The sequence below is a fragment of the Pseudophryne corroboree genome, unplaced genomic scaffold (genome assembly GCF_028390025.1).
Source record: "Pseudophryne corroboree isolate aPseCor3 unplaced genomic scaffold, aPseCor3.hap2 scaffold_505, whole genome shotgun sequence".
Lineage (NCBI taxonomy): Eukaryota > Metazoa > Chordata > Amphibia > Anura > Myobatrachidae > Pseudophryne > Pseudophryne corroboree.
In genome coordinates, this window is record NW_026970110.1 from 51,070 (window position 1) to 69,752 (window position 18,683).

Consider the following 18,683-nt stretch of genomic DNA (forward strand, 5'->3'; position numbering starts at 1 on the left):
CAAATTGCCTCTTTTTCCTGCCAGTATAAGTACGGACTGTGTGACGTGCCTACTTGGATGCGGTCACTCATATAATCCTCCACCATTCTATCAATGGTGATAGAATCATATGCAGTGACAGTAGACGACATGTCCGTAATGGTTGTCAGGTCCTTCAGTCCGGACCAGATGTCAGCATCAGCAGTCGCTCCAGACTGCCCTGCATCACCGCCAGCGGGTGGGCTCGGAATTCTGAGCCTTTTCCTCGCACCCCCAGTTGCGGGAGAATGTGAAGGAGGAGATGTTGACAGGTCGCGTTCCGCTTGACTTGACAATTTTCTCACCAGCAGGTCTTTGAAACCCAGCAGACTTGTGTGCGCCGGAAAGAGAGATCCAAGGTAGGTTTTAAATCTAGGATCGAGCACGGTGGCCAAAATGTAGTGCTCTGATTTCAACAGATTGACCACCCGTGAATCCTTGTTAAGCGAATTAAGGGCTCCATCCACAAGTCCCACATGCCTAGCGGAATCGCTCTGTCTTAGCTCCTCCTTCAATGTCTCCAGCTTCTTCTGCAAAAGCCTGATGAGGGGAATGACCTGACTCAGGCTGGCAGTGTCTGAACTGACTTCACGTGTGGCAAGTTCAAAAGGTTGCAGAACCTTGCACAACGTTGAAATCATTCTCCACTGCGCTTGAGACAGGTGCATTCCACCTCCTATATCGTGGTCAGTTGTATAGGCTTGAATGGCCTTTTGCTGCTCCTCCAACCTCTGAAGCATATAGAGGGTTGAATTCCACCTCGTTACCACCTCCTGCTTCAGATGATGGCAGGGCAGGTTCAGGCGTTTTTGGTGGTGCTCCAGTCTTCTGTACGTGCTGCCTGTACGCCGAAAGTGTCCCGCAATTTTTCTGGCCACCGCCAGCATCTCTTGCACGCCCCTGTCGTTTTTTAAAAAATTCTGCACCACCAAATTCAAGGTATGTGCAAAACATGGGACGTGCTGGAATTTGCCCAGATGTAATGCACGCACAATATTGCTGGCGTTGTCCGATGCCACAAATCCACAGGAGAGTCCAATTGGGGTAAGCCATTCCGCAATGATCTTCCTCAGTTGCCGTAAGAGGTTTTCAGCTGTGTGCGTATTCTGGAAACCGGTGATACAAAGCGTAGCCTGCCTAGGAACGAGTTGGCGTTTGCGAGATGCTGCTACTGGTGCCGCCGCTGCTGTTCTTGCGGCGGGAGTCCATACATCTACCCAGTGGGCTGTCACAGTCATATAGTCCTGACCCTGCCCTGCTCCACTTGTCCACATGTCCGTGGTTAAGTGGACATTGGGTACAGCTGCATTTTTTAGGACACTGGTGACTCTTTTTCTGAGGTCTGTGTACATTTTCGGTATCGCCTGCCTAGAGAAATGGAACCTAGATGGTATTTGGTACCGGGGACACAGTACCTCCAACAAGTCTCTAGTTGGCTCTGCAGTAATGATGGATACCGGAACCACGTTTCTCACCACCCAGGATGTCAAGGCCTCAGTTATCCGCTTTGCAGTAGGATGACTGCTGTGATATTTAATCTTCCTCGCAAATGACTGTTGGACAGTCAATTGCTTGGTGGAAGTAGTAAAAGTGGTCTTACGACTTCCCCTCTGGGATGACCATCGACTCCCAGCAGCAACAACAGCAGCGCCAGCAGCAGTAGGCGTTACACGCAAGGATGCATCGGAGGAATCCCAGGCAGGAGAGGAATCGTCAGAATTGCCAGTGACATGGCCTGCAGGACTATTGGCATTCCTGGGGAAGGAGGAAATTGACACTGAGGGAGTTGGTGGGGTGGTTTGCGTGAGCTTGGTTACAAGAGGAAGGGATTTACTGGTCAGTGGAGTGCTTCCGCTGTCACCCAAAGTTTTTGAACTTGTCACTGACTTATTATGAATGCGCTGCAGGTGACGTATAAGGGAGGATGTTCCGAGGTGGTTAACGTCCTTACCCCTACTTATTACAGCTTGACAAAGGGAACACACGGCTTGACACCTGTTGTCCGCATTTCTGGTGAAATACCTCCACACCGAAGAGCTGATTTTTTTGGTATTTTCACCTGGCATGTCAACGGCCATATTCCTCCCACGGACAACAGGTGTCTCCCCGGGTGCCTGACTTAAACAAACCACCTCACCATCAGAATCCTCCTGGTCAATTTCCTCCCCAGCGCCAGCAACACCCATATCCTCCGCATCCTGGTGGACTTCAACACTGACATCTTCAATCTCACTATCAGGAACTGGACTGCGGGTGCTCCTTCCAGCACTTGCAGGGGGCGTGCAAATGGTGGAAGGCGCATGCTCTTCACATCCAGTGTTGGGAAGGTCAGGCATCGCAACCGACACAATTGGACTCTCCTTGTGGATTTGGGATTTCGAAGAACGCACAGTTCTTTGCTGTGCTTTTGCCAGCTTGAGTCATTTCATTTTTCTAGCGAGAGGCTGAGTGCTTCCATCCTCATGTGAAGCTGAACCACTAGCCATGAACATAGGCCAGGGCCTCAGCCGTTCCTTGCCACTCCGTGTGGTAAATGGCATATTGGCAAGTTTACGCTTCTCCTCCGACAATTTTATTTTAGGTTTTGGAGTCCTTTTTTTTCTGATATTTGGTGTTTTGGATTTGACATGCTCTGTACTATGACATTGGGCATCGGCCTTGGCAGACGACGTTGCTGGCATTTCATCGTCTCGGCCATGACTAGTGGCAGCAGCTTCAGCACGAGGTGGAAGTGGATCTTGATCTTTCCCTAATTTTGGAACCTCAACTTTTTTGTTCTCCATATTTTATAGGCAGAACTAAAAGGCACCTCAGGTAAACAATGGAGATGGATGGATTGGATACTAGTATACAATTATGGACGGACTGCCACGGTTAGGTGGTATAAAAAACCACGGTTAGGTGGTATATATTGTAATACAATTATGGATGGACGGACTGCCTGCCGAGTGCCGACACAGAGGTAGCCACAGCCGTGAACTACCGCACTGTACACTGGTTGATAAAGAGATAGTAGTATACTCGTAACAACTAGTATGACTGACTATGACGGTATAAAGAATGAAAAAAAAACCACGGTTAGGTGGTATATATTGTAATACAATTATGGATGGACGGACTGCCTGCCGAGTTCCGACACAGAGGTAGCCACAGCCGTGAACTACCGCACTGTACACTGGTTGATAAAGAGATAGTAGTATACTCGTAACAACTAGTATGACTGACTATGACGGTATAAAGAATGAAAAAAAAACCACGGTTAGGTGGTATATATTGTAATACAATTATGGATGGACGGACTGCCTGCCGAGTTCCGACACAGAGGTAGCCACAGCCGTGAACTACCGCACTGTACACTGGTTGATAAAGAGATAGTAGTATACTCGTAACAACTAGTATGACTGACTATGACGGTATAAAGAATGAAAAAAAAACCACGGTTAGGTGGTATATATTGTAATACAATTATGGATGGACGGACTGCCTGCCGAGTTCCGACACAGAGGTAGCCACAGCCGTGAACTACCGCACTGTACACTGGTTGATAAAGAGATAGTAGTATACTCGTAACAACTAGTATGACTGACTATGACGGTATAAAGAATGAAAAAAAAACCACGGTTAGGTGGTATATATTATAATACAATTATGGATGGACGGACTGCCTGCCGACTGCCGACACAGAGGTAGCCACAGCCGTGAACTACCGCACTGTACACTGGTTGATAAAGAGATAGTAGTATACTCGTAACAACTAGTATGACACTATGACGGTATAAAGAATGAAAAAAAAACCACGGTTAGGTGGTATATATTATAATAATACAATTATGGATGGACGGACTGCCTGCCGAGTTCCGACACAGAGGTAGCCACAGCCGTGAACTACCGCACTGTACACTGGTTGATAAAGAGATAGTAGTATACTCGTAACAACTAGTATGACTGACTATGACGGTATAAAGAATGAAAAAAAAAACACGGTTAGGTGGTATATATTGTAATACAATTATGGATGGACGGACTGCCTGCCGAGTTCCGACACAGAGGTAGCCACAGCCGTGAACTACCGCACTGTACACTGGTTGATAAAGAGATAGTAGTATACTCGTAACAACTAGTATGACTGACTATGACGGTATAAAGAATGAAAAAAAAACCACGGTTAGGTGGTATATATTATAATACAATTATGGATGGACGGACTGCCTGCCGACTGCCGACACAGAGGTAGCCACAGCCGTGAACTACCGCACTGTACACTGGTTGATAAAGAGATAGTAGTATACTCGTAACAACTAGTATGACACTATGACGGTATAAAGAATGAAAAAAAAACCACGGTTAGGTGGTATATATTATAATACAATTATGGATGGACGGACTGCCTGCCGACTGCCGACACAGAGGTAGCCACAGCCGTGAACTACCGCACTGTACACTGGTTGATAAAGAGATAGTAGTATACTCGTAACAACTAGTATGACACTATGACGGTATAAAGAATGAAAAAAAAACCACGGTTAGGTGGTATATATTATAATACAATTATGGATGGACGGACTGCCTGCCGAGTGCCGACACAGAGGTAGCCACAGCCGTGAACTACCGCACTGTACACTGGTTGATAAAGAGATAGTAGTATACTCGTAACAACTAGTATGACTGACTATGACGGTATAAAGAATGAAAAAAAAACCACGGTTAGGTGGTATATATTATAATACAATTATGGATGGACGGACTGCCTGCCGACTGCCGACACAGAGGTAGCCACAGCCGTGAACTACCGCACTGTACACTGGTTGATAAAGAGATAGTAGTATACTCGTAACAACTAGTATGACACTATGACGGTATAAAGAATGAAAAAAAAACCACGGTTAGGTGGTATATATTATAATACAATTATGGATGGACGGACTGCCTGCCGACTGCCGACACAGAGGTAGCCACAGCCGTGAACTACCGCACTGTACACTGGTTGATAAAGAGATAGTAGTATACTCGTAACAACTAGTATGACACTATGACGGTATAAAGAATGAAAAAAAAACCACGGTTAGGTGGTATATATTATAATAATACAATTATGGATGGACGGACTGCCTGCCGACTGCCGACACAGAGGTAGCCACAGCCGTGAACTACCGCACTGTACACTGGTTGATAAAGAGATAGTAGTATACTCGTAACAACTAGTATGACTATGACGACGGTATAAAGAAAGAAAAAAAAATACCACGGTTAGGTGGTATATAATTATACAATTATGGATGGACGGACTGCCTGCCGAGTGCCGACTGCCGACACAGAGGTAGCCACAGCCGTGAACTACCGCACTGTACTGTGTCTGCTGCTAATATAGACTGGTTGATAAAGAGATAGTATACAACAATATACTACTATACTGGTGGTCAGGCACTGGTCACCACTAGTCACACTGGCAGTGGCACTCCTGCAGCAAAAGTGTGCACTGTTTAATTTTAAATTAATATAATATTATGTAATCCTGGCTCCTGCTATAACAACCTGCAGTGCTCCCCAGTCTCCCCCACAATTATTATAAGCTTTTATACATTGATGTGCAGCACACTGGGCTGAGCTGAGTGCACACAGACTGAGTCACACTGTGTGACTGCTGTGTATCGTTTTTTTCAGGCAGAAAACGGATATAGCAGAGAACGGATATATTAAATAAAAGTTAACTTAACAACAACTGCACTGGTCACTGTGGTAAACTCTGTCTGCACAATCTCTCTCTCTCTCTCTCTCTTCTAATCTATTCTAATGGAGAGGACGCCAGCCACGTCCTCTCCCTATCAATCTCAATGCACGTGTGAAAATGGCGGCGACGCGCGGCTCCTTATATAGAATCCGAGTCTCGCGAGAATCCGACAGCGTCATGATGACGTTCGGGCGCGCTCGGGTTAACCGAGCAAGGCGGGAAGATCCGAGTCGCTCGGACCCGTGAAAAAAAACATGAAGTTCGTGCGGGTTCGGATTCAAAGAAACCGAACCCGCTCATCTCTATATATTAGCAGCAGACACAGTACAGTGCGGTAGTTCACGGCTGTGGCTACCTCTGTGTCGGCACTCGGCAGCCCGTCCATAATTGTATATACCACCTAACCGTGGTTTTTTTTTCTTTCTTTATACATACATACTAGTTACGAGTATACTATCTCTTTATCATCCAGTCTATATTAGCAGCAGACACAGTACAGTGCGGTAGTTCACGGCTGTGGCTACCTCTGTGTCGGCACTCGGCAGCCCGTCCATAATTGTATATACCACCTAACCGTGGTTTTTTTTTCTTTCTTTATACATACATACTAGTTACGAGTATACTATCTCTTTATCAACCAGTCTATATATTAGCAGCAGACACAGTACAGTGCGGTAGTTCACGGCTGTGGCTACCTCTGTGTCGGCACTCGGCAGCCCGTCCATAATTGTATATACCACCTAACCGTGGTTTTTTTTTCTTTCTTTATACATACATACTAGTTACGAGTATACTATCTCTTTATCAACCAGTCTATATATTAGCAGCAGACACAGTACAGTGCGGTAGTTCACGGCTGTGGCTACCTCTGTGTCGGCACTCGGCAGCCCGTCCATAATTGTATACTAGTATCCAATCCATCCATCTCCATTGTTTACCTGAGGTGCCTTTTAGTTGTGCCTATTAAAATATGGAGAACAAAAATGTTGAGGTTCCAAAATTAGGGAAAGATCAAGATCCACTTCCACCTCGTGCTGAAGCTGCTGCCACTAGTCATGGCCGAGACGATGAAATGCCAGCAACGTCGTCTGCCAAGGCCGATGCCCAATGTCATAGTACAGAGCATGTCAAATCCAAAACACCAAATATCAGTAAAAAAAGGACTCCAAAACCTAAAATAAAATTGTCGGAGGAGAAGCGTAAACTTGCCAATATGCCATTTACCACACGGAGTGGCAAGGAACGGCTGAGGCCCTGGCCTATGTTCATGGCTAGTGGTTCAGCTTCACATGAGGATGGAAGCACTCAGCCTCTCGCTAGAAAAATGAAAAGACTAAAGCTGGCAAAAGCAGTAGCACCGCAAAGAACTGTGCATTCTTCGAAATCCCAAATCCACAAGGAGAGTCCGACTCCAATTGTGTCGGTTGCGATGCCTGACCTTCCCAACACTGGACGTGAAGAGCATGCGCCTTCCACCATTTGCACGCCCCCTGCAAGTGATGGAAGGAGCACCCGCAGTCCAGTTCCTGATAGTCAGATTGAAGATGTCAGTGTTGAAGTACACCAGGATGAGGAGGATATGGGTGTTGCTGGCGCTGGGGAGGAAATTGACCAGGAGGATTCTGATGGTGAGGTGGTTTGCTTAAGTCAGGCACCCGGGGAGACACCTGTTGTCCGTGGTAGGAATATGGCCGTTGACATGCCTGGTGAAAATACCAAAAAAATCAGCTCTTCGGTGTGGAAGTATTTCACCAGAAATGCGGACAACAGGTGTCAAGCCGTGTGTTCCCTTTGTCAAGCTGTAATAAGTAGGGGTAAGGACGTTAACCACCTCGGAACATCCTCCCTTATACGTCACCTGCAGCGCATTCATAATAAGTCAGTGACAAGTTCAAAAACTTTGGGTGACAGCGGAAGCAGTCCACTGACCAGTAAATCCCTTCCTCTTGTAACCAAGCTCACGCAAACCACCCCACCAACTCCCTCAGTGTCAATTTCCTCCTTCCCCAGGAATGCCAATAGTCCTAGATGGGCCCGGTGTTTGTGTCGGCCACTAGGGTCGCTTATCTTACTCACACAGCTACCTCATTGCGCCTCTTTTTTTCTTTGCGTCATGTGCTGTTTGGGGAGGGTTTTTTGGAAGGGACATCCTGCGTGACACTGCAGTGCCACTCCTAGATGGGCCCAGTGTTTGTGTCGGCCACTAGGGTCGCTTATCTTACTCACACAGCGACCTCGGTGCAAATTTTAGGACTAAAAATAATATTGTGAGGTGTGAGGTATTCAGAATAGACTGAAAATTAGTGGAAATTATGGTTTTTGAGGTTAATAATACTTTGGGATCAAAATGACCGCCAAATTCTATGATTTAAGCTGTTTTTTTAGGTTTTTTGGAAAAAAACACCCGAATCCAAAACACACCCGAATCCGACAAAAAAAATTCGGTGAGGTTTTGCCAAAACGCGGTCGAACCCAAAACACGGCCGCGGAACCGAACCCAAAACCAAAACACAAAACCCGAAAAATTTCCGGCGCTCATCTCTAGTCTGAGGAAGAAGGCTATATTAGAGAGGAGCGGGAGCAAATGAATGTGGTGTCTCCACCGACAGCTGATTGGATGGATATGTGGAATGTTTTAAATGCTAGTGTAAACTCATTGCACAAAAGATTAGACAAGGCAGAAGCTTTGGGACAGTCAGGGTCTCAACCCATGCCTGATCCTATGTTGCAGGGACTGTCAGGGTCTCATAAGCGCCCACTATCCCAGTTTGTTGACACAGATACCGACACGGATTCTGACTCCAGTGTCGATTACGATGATGCAAAGTTACAGCCAAAATTGGCAAAATCCATTAGATTTATGATTATGGCAATAAAAGATGTTTTGCACATCACAGAGTAACCCCCTGTCGCTGACAAGAGGGTACATATGTACAAGGGAAAGAAGCCTGAGGTAACCTTTCCCCCCTCACACGAGCTGAACGAGTTATGTGAAAAAGCTTGGAAATCTCCAGATAAAAGACTGCAGATTTCCAAAAGGATTCTTATGGCGTATCCTTTCCCATCAATGGATAGGTTACGATGGGAATCCTCCCCTAGGGTGGACAAAGCATTAACACGCTTATCCAAGAAGGTAGCCCTCCCGTCCCAGGATACGGCTACCCTCAAAGAGTGTGCTGACCGCAAACAGGAGATTACCCTGAAGTCCATTTATACACATTCAGGTACCTTACTCAGACCGGCAATTGCGTCGACCTGGGTGTGTAGTGCTGTAGCGGCATGGATAAATGCCTTATTTGAAGGGATGGATAGCCTAGACAAGGATACTATTTTATTGACCCTGGGGCATATAAGAGATGCTGTCCTATATATGTGTGTATGCAAACTACCGGTGGTGCTGCAGGGCCCACACCCTTTTACTTGTCTTGTAGAGCAGCTCTGAAGCTGTTACAGTGCCCAGCTGCTGCAAGAAATCAGCTTGAATGCTTCAGGGGCTTGGGCATGGCCAACATGAGCCCCACACCGAAGGAGGGTGGGGGTGTTTAATGCAAACTTGGGGTTATCCAAGCGCCGCAAAAGACCGCCATGCCCCGCATGCCCCTTTTCTCTTTTCATATACAGATGAGGGTTCCAGCCAACTTTGGCCCACTGCTTGGATGACATCACCGTATGCAAATCCGTCTGCTGCAGACCTTCCCCCAGGAATGCTTGCAATAGTTGTTGCATATGGTTTAATGTCTGAGGGTGCTTCAGTATTAGGCAGCCTTCCGCCCTCCCATGTTCATCTGAAAAGATGTGGTCTCCCTGCAGTTGTTGTCCCCAGACGAGAGTTCCCTTGTGCTTCCTCAGTTAAATCTCCTTAACTTGACGAGGGTGTGCCCGAGCAGCCGCCCTCCCCAGCCCTTTCCCAACACATACTTATCTTGCATATGAGATCTCTTGATCATGAAGATAGTTCTCACAGGTTGAGATTCATCCTGGCTCCGCTCCCCGCTGGAGAGCGCTGATGGGGACAGCAGCGGGGCTTCAGCAGCAGGGTGAGTATGTGTGGCCAGAGACCTCCCTTCCCATGTGCAGGCCTGCAGAGTGTGCCGCGCAGGATGGGGCATGTGACACTCTCCCTCCCTGGGGCTCTTCCAGATGTAGCTCCTCAGCAGTATTTTTCCCGGGCTGCGCGGCGCTCTCCCCGACTGGCATCCGCCCTGGAACACTGCCTTCCTCAACGCAACATCAGCAGGGGGCCCGGGCCTCATCACCATCCCAGGTCTTTCTCATGTATGTATCATGTATGTGTGTGTGATATATGTATGAATCATATATGTTTGTGATCTATCTATCTATCTATCTATCTATCTATCTATCTATCTATCTATCTATCTATCTATCTATCTATCTATCGTATGTGTGTATATATGTATCTATCAAGTATGTATGTATGTATGTATCTATCTTGTATGTATGTGTTCTATCTATCTATCTATCTATCTATCTATCTATCGTGTGTGTGATATATGTATGTATCTATCATGTATGTGTTATATGTATGTATCACACCTTCCTCTATACATATACATACATACATACATACATACATACATACACACACCTATATCTGTACGTACACTGACATACACACACCAACATCTATACATAAACACGCTGACCCCTAAACGTACACCAACGTACCCACATGTGAATCTATACATACATGTGCTGACACCTGGACATACACTGATGTACCCACACCTAACATCTATACATACACATGCTAACACCTGGACGTATACAGACGTACCCACATTTGCATCCATGCATATATAGATGTAGGTGTGTGTACGTCAGTGTACGTCCAGGTGTCAACGCGTGTATGTATAGATGCAGGTGTGGGTACGTCTGTGTATGTCCAGGTGTCAGAATGTGTATGTATAGATGCAGGTGTGGGAACGTCAGTGTAGGTTCAGGTGTCAGCGCGTGTATGTATAGATGCAGGTGCTTGTATGTCCAGATGTCAGTGCATGTATGTATAGATGCAAGTGTGGGTACGTCGGTGTATGTCCATTTGTCAGCGCGTGTATATATAGATGCAGGTGCTTGTATGTTGGTGTATGTCCAGGTGTCAGCATGTGTATGTATAGATGCAGGTGTGGGAATGTTGGTGTATGTCCAGGTGTCAGGGCGTGTATGTATGGATATTAGGTGTGGGTACATCAGTGTATGTCCAGGTGTTAGCGCATGTATGTATAGATGCAGGATAATAATCGCACAGCGTGCCCCCCACCAACCACAAACCTCCCCCACCCCCCTGTATGACATAAACACCGCTAATTCCACTTACACACAACAATTTCAGTTTGCGACCAGGAGCCGGCAATGTATGTGCACCCAAATGAAGCCACTGTACATGCCCTGCAGGCTGCTATGTACTGCACAGGTGCAACAAATTTAAATGCCCTATCTTTAAAATGGGGCATATTTTACTAAATTAAAAAAACCTGTAACTTTCTGTAAAACCTTAACCCCAAAAGGCACTACACTAACATCGGGGTGTAGAGTTGGATGTTGATCCAAGGCACCAACAGGCTAAAGCTTTGACTGTTCCCAGGATGCCTTGCACCGCCTCCTCTATAACCCTGCCCAGTGGCGTAACTAGACCTTTGTGGACCCCATAGCAAAATTCTGAATGGGCCCACCAGCACTCAACAAGAATGAGTGGCGTTTGGGGTCAGAAAAGTAGAGGGGAAGGGGTCTGACAGAGTAGGGGGCAGGACATGAATGAATAGAAACTGAGGTGTCCATTATATAAAGAAATACAGTATGTGTGTCTGTGTGTATATCACACACACACATATAAGGGAAATTCAAATGCCCTCAATTATTGCGCCCATTACACTCTGGTTTAGGTGCACAAAGCACCTAAACCTGAATAAAGTAATGGGCGCGATCGTGAAAAGACACCGTTTGGTTGCCCAAATGGGTCTCTTTGCACACATTTCAGCTTGTTTCCCCTGGGGGTAGCGAGCTGAAATAAACATGTCGCACCCGTTGGCAGCAACATTAGAATAGCTGCTGACGGGCACGATTGAGGGAGGAAAGGGACATTTGAATCCAGCCCATAGATGCAATGTGAATATGTAATTTGTACCTTCCTATCTTAAAATGTATATAGTAGTGTATACACTAAAGGTCTTTCCGAACCCCCTAATCCTAACATTGTAATTTGCTTTAGGGCGCACCTCCAATTAGTCTAGTGTTTCGTATTTTCACATTAAATACTTTCTTGCATTGGTTGGTTAAAGATTAGATCGTATATTTTTCTAGATATAGCTGTGCATAGTCTACAAGGCTACATGCTTCTCCCCTAACTAGAGATGTGCAGCGGGCATTTTTCGTGTTTCATGTTTTGGTTTTGGTTTCGGATCCGCAGTTGTGTTTTGTATATGGACGCGTTTTGGCAAAACCACCCTTTCGGGTTTTGGATTCGGGTGATTTTTTTTTAAAACCTCAAACAGCTAAAATCATAGAATTTGGGGGTAATTTTGATCCTATAGTATTAAGCTCAATAACCATAATTTCTACTCCTTTGTTTCCAGTCTATTCTGAACACCTCACACCTCCCAATATTATTTTTAGTCCTAAAATTTGCACCAAGGTCCCTGGATGACTAAGCTAAGCGACCCAAGATGGCAGCACAAACACCTGGCCCATCTAGGAGTGGCACTGCAGTGTCAGACAGGATGGCACTTAAAAAAATAGCCCCAAACAGCACATGATGCAAAGATAAATAAAAAAAGAGGCGCAAGATGAAATTGTAGTGTGTCTCTCCTGCTCAGTGTCAGTTCTCAGTAGTATCCTCATCAGTGCTCAGTATCACTGCTCATTGTCTTGTGCTGCATTGTGGTGCTCAGTATACTGGAGTACATTACTAACAGTCCAGTGCTGCATCTTGCTGCTCAGTGTCAGTTCTAGTATCCTCATCAGTGCTCAGTATCACTGCTCATTGTTTTGTGCTGCATTGTGGTGCTCAGTATACTACAGAACATTACTAACAGTCCAGTGCTGCATCTGGCTGCTCAGTGTCAGTTCTAGTAATCTCATCAGTGCTCCATATCACTGCTCATTGTCTTGTGGTGCTCAGTATACTACAGTACATTACTAATACTCCAGTGTCTTGTGCCGCATATGGCTGCTGTAGGGTGCTGTGGTAGTGTCCTGTCACTGTGCATATGTCATCATTCCAGTCACAGTGATATCTGGTATCTATCTAGTGGTATCTAATTCCAGACATTACCACCGTCTAATTCCAGATATATTACTGGCATATAATTCCACACATTAAAATATGGAGAACAAAAAGGTGGAGGGTAAAATAGGGAAAGATCAAGATCCACTTCCACCTAGTGCTGAAGCTGCTGCCACTAGTCAAGGCAGAGACAATTCAATGCCATCAACATTATGTAATGATTATACGATACATTATATATCATATCATTGTATGGTTGTAAAATACAACTTAAAAACTTTAATGAATAAATACATAAAGTAGCTTTTATGTAACCTTTTTAAACCTATTAGCATAGACCGAATCTCATCGTGTGTATAGGCCTTTAGTTCAACAACAGCATGGGACCAGTTAGTGTGTTTTGACCACTGCACAGCACCTGGTGTTATATAGTAAGCACCACTATGGCATAGTATACAGCATTATGGGCCTGATATGAGTGTGACCAGCGGTGATGTGGAATGCAGTAGGAGGTGCTGTTTAGTAAGCACCACTTCTATATTCACCATGCAGTATATTGTGTGAATATAGAAGTGTTGGCTGTGTTATGTATTAGAGTAATTATTGCAGCTCCCAGCTAAAATTGCAACAATGTAATTTAGTGACAAACTGCAGAGATTAACCCTTTCTGTGGCTGCTGCACAACCTCTATTCATATCGCTGAATTCAATTAGGGAGATGTTCTCACCCCGCGAGCAAGCGCAGGTATATGCCACACTTATGGTAACATTGGATTTGCAGATATTTTCTTGCAGGGGTGTTTCTAAACAATTTGGCTTCAAATGCGTGCCCCCCGCCACCATTGGCATTAAAAATTGTGCCCCTCCCCCATATATATATATATAAAAAAAACTATACTTGCGTGAGCGCTCCGGACGGGATGGGGGGGCGTGACCTCGCAAAAATGGGTATGGTCTCCATAAAATGGGCGTAGCCTTGCAGGCAAAGACTACCTTACACCCCAGTTCTTGACCCTGCACCAACAGACCTCGGCCACCACAGGGAAAAAAGTACAGTAATTTCCACCATGTTAAGCCCCACACATTAATGCCCTTTGGAACATATTATGTCACTGACCACAATATCTGTGATACACTATGCCCTACAGTAAAGCTTCTAATTACTTTTACAAAAACTGCTCAATGCCAAGAGTTTCACGTGCTGGGTGTTATGCTCATTGCCAGGGGTTTCACTCTCTGGGTGTCATGCTCATTGCCAGGGGGAACGCAGTAGGAGGTGTTATATAGTAAGCACCACTATGGCATAGTATATAGCATTATATATATTGTGAGCACTGGTGATGTTGAGTGCAGTAGAGCTGCTGCTGGGTAATTACAATTGACTACAACCACCAATATATTCTGCTGCACTATATATATATGCAAAGCTAATTCTGCTGGGTAATTACAACTGACTACAACCACCAATATATTCTGCTGCACTATATCTATATTTGCAAAGCTAATTCTGCTGGGTAATTACAATTGACTACAACCACCAATATATTCTGCTGCACTATATCTATATATGCAAAGCTAATTCTGCTGAGTAATTACAATTGACTACAACCATCAATATATTCTGCTGCACTATATCTATATATGCAAAGCTAATTCTGCTGGGTAATGCAAATTGAAACATTATTGCATAGTATGTAATTTTGAAGTACTTTTTTAAAGTTTTGAATAATATAGACCCAGTTTAATCATTGTGGAATGCCTGGTTGTTGTTTTTAAGGTAATTTATTGCCTGGCATTTGAGGGGGTGGGGTGTGGTTACAGATTTCAATTATTGGTTTCACTTGTAATAGTCTTCTACTTAAGTCCAATGGTGTAGGCTGTGCAAAGCCGTTTGGCTGTGCATTTATTGATCTAAGCGTGCATTTTTATCAAAGCGTGATAAAATTGACACATAACAGCAGCGTTCAATCAGCGTTAATTTATCTTCAGCTGATATTGATTGTGAATTGACGTTTCTTCTCTTCTTGTCACCTACAGGTAATTACAATTGACTACAACCACCAATATATTCTGCTGCACTATATCTATATATGCAAAGCTAATTCTGCTGGGTTATGCAAATTGAAACATTATTGCATAGTATGTGATTTTGAAGTACTTTTTTAAAGTTTTGAATGATATAGACCCAGTTTAATCTTTGTGGAATGCCTGGTTGTTGTTTTTAAGGTAATTTATTGCCTGGCATTTGAGGGGGTGGGGTGTGGTTACAGATTTCAATTATTGGTTTCACTTGTAATAGTCTTCTACTTAAGTCCAATGGTGTAGGCTGTGCAAAGCCGTTTGGCTGTGCATTTATTGATCTAAGCGTGCATTTTTATCAAAGCGTGATAAAATTGACACATAACAGCAGTGTTCAATCAGCATTAATTTATCTTCAGCTGATATCGATTGTGAATTGACGTTTCTTCTCTTCTTGTCACCTACAGGTAATTACAATTGACTACAACCACCAATATATTCTGCTGCACTATATCTATATATGCAAAGCTAATTCTGCTGGGTTATGCAAATTGAAACATTATTGCATAGTATGTAATTTTGAAGTACTTTTTTAAAGTTTTGAATGATATAGACCCAGTTTAATCTTTGTGGAATGCCTGGTTGTTGTTTTTAAGGTAATTTATTGCCTGGCATTTGAGGGGGTGGGGTGTGGTTACAGATTTCAATTATTGGTTTCACTTGTAATAGTCTTCTACTTAAGTCCAATGGTGTAGGCTGTGCAAAGCCGTTTGGCTGTGCATTTATTGATCTAAGCGTGCATTTTTATCAAAGCGTGATAAAATTGACACATAACAGCAGCGTTCAATCAGCGTTAATTTATCTTCAGCTGATATTGATTGTGAATTGACGTTTCTTCTCTTCTTGTCACCTACAGGTAATTACAATTGACTACAACCACCAATATATTCTGCTGCACTATATCTATATATGCAAAGCTAATTCTGCTGGGTTATGCAAATTGAAACATTATTGCATAGTATGTGATTTTGAAGTACTTTTTTAAAGTTTTGAATGATATAGACCCAGTTTAATCTTTGTGGAATGCCTGGTTGTTGTTTTTAAGGTAATTTATTGCCTGGCATTTGAGGGGGTGGGGTGTGGTTACAGATTTCAATTATTGGTTTCACTTGTAATAGTCTTCTACTTAAGTCCAATGGTGTAGGCTGTGCAAAGCCGTTTGGCTGTGCATTTATTGATCTAAGCGTGCATTTTTATCAAAGCGTGATAAAATTGACACATAACAGCAGTGTTCAATCAGCATTAATTTATCTTCAGCTGATATCGATTGTGAATTGACGTTTCTTCTCTTCTTGTCACCTACAGGTAATTACAATTGACTACAACCACCAATATATTCTGCTGCACTATATCTATATATGCAAAGCTAATTCTGCTGGGTAATGCAAATTGAAACATTATTGCATAGTATGTAATTTTGAAGTACTTTTTTAAAGTTTTGAATGATATAGACCCAGTTTAATCTTTGTGGAATGCCTGGTTGTTGTTTTTAAGGTAATTTATTGCCTGGCATTTGAGGGGGTGGGGTGTGGTTACAGATTTCAATTATTGGTTTCACTTGTAATAGTCTTCTACTTAAGTCCAATGGTGTAGGCTGTGCAAAGCCGTTTGGCTGTGCATTTATTGATCTAAGCATGCATTTTTATCAAAGCGTGATAAAATTGACACATAACAGCAGTGTTCAATCAGCATTAATTTATCTTCAGCTGATATCGATTGTGAATTGACGTTTCTTCTCTTCTTGTCACCTACAGGTAATTACAATTGACTACAACCACCAATATATTCTGCTGCACTATATCTATATATGCAAAGCTAATTCTGCTGGGTAATGCAAATTGAAACATTATTGCATAGTATGTGATTTTGAAGTACTTTTTTGAAGTTTTGAATGATATAGACCCAGTTTAATCTTTGTGGAATGCCTGGTTGTTGTTTTTAAGGTAATTTATTGCCTGGCATTTGAGGGGGTGGGTGTGGTTACAGATTTCAATTATTGGTTTCACTTGTAATAGTCTTCTACTTAATTCCAATGGTGTAGGCTGTGCAAAGCCATTTGGCTGTGCATTTATTGATCTAAGCGTGCATTTTTATCAAAGCGTGATAAAATTGACACATAACAGCAGTGTTCTATCAGCGTTCAATCGAAGTGAAAAAGAAGGAAAACAGAAGCACACCAATCTAACAAAACAAAGAAAACTGAAGAACTAATAACAAATGTGAGTCACTTACTCCTCAGATCACTCACCTCCTGATTGTTGCATCTGATTACATAGCACAGAACTACCTTACTTGGACATTTCATAAGCCATCCATTTCACCTACAAATGCCTGTATCTGTATTATTGTAATTTTGTTTTTTAAGCACAGCTGCACCAATGCAATTTTACCTGCAAACACTTAAAACATCTAACATAATTACCATTGCTTCTTAAACCTCTCACAATCCTTTCATTTCTTACACTCCAAATACTTTTCTGCACCCACTTTATCTACGCTTTTGACTCATTTCATACTAAATCTACACCCCTTGAGCCTACACTGCTTTTCTCACCTGCATTTCTGCAATTCTTCTGCTCGGATTGCCTAACAGTCTCCTCTCCTACTTCCACTTTCCCTCAACCTATTTACCTACTTAACACTATGTCAAGGTTTTCTTATACTCCCCACATCACTCAGTGTCTACCTAATAATGTATCTTTAGCCTTCCCCCCTAGTCTCCTCCACCTCCTCCTCTCTCCCCTCCTCTGTCTCCCCTCCATCCCTCTGTTTCCTTCCCCCACCTTTCCTGTTACCCCACTTTCATTCACCTCTGCCCCATGGTCCTGCTACCCCACAACTCAGCCCTGCTCCCTCTCTCCCTTCCCTGTCACCTCCCCACACCCCCATCCACATCATACTGACCTCCCTCCCTGCCCACCTCCTGCAGTTTCCCCACCTAGCTCAGGCACCCGTACCATCACTACTCTCTCATCATCCCTGCCCTCAAAGTTAATCCCACCTCATCGCTACAGCAACCCTGAAAATCTAATTCACATCTCTCCCACAAACTCATACCCCCTATCCTGTGCCCTCTGGAATGCCAGATCTGTTTATAACAAACTGGTCCCCACTAATGACCTTTTCATTTCCAACTCCCTACACCTACTAGCCATTACTGAAACTTGGATTACGCCCTCTGACACTACTTCTGCTGCTGCTCTCTCTGCTGGGGGCCTTACATTCCCACACACACCCCGACCTGGGGGTCGCCATGGGGGTGGTGTTGGGGTCCTTTTACCTTCTAGTTACTCCTACCAACTCATACCACCAGAACCATCCCTTATATTCTCTACATTTGAGGTCCACGCCATATGCCTCTTCCAACCAGTAGCTGTCATTTACCGCCCCCCTGGCACTGCTTCCAAATTAATCGACAACTTTGCTTCCTGGCTTCCTCACTTCCTCTCTTCTGACATTCCCACCATTATCCTAGGCGATTTCAACATCCCTATTGACATCCCCACACAATCCCCTGCCTCTAAACTCCTTAACCTCACCTCTTCACTTGGTCTCTCCCAGTGGACCTCCTCACCCTCCCATGTGAATGGGAGCTCACTGGATCTGGTCTTCACTCACC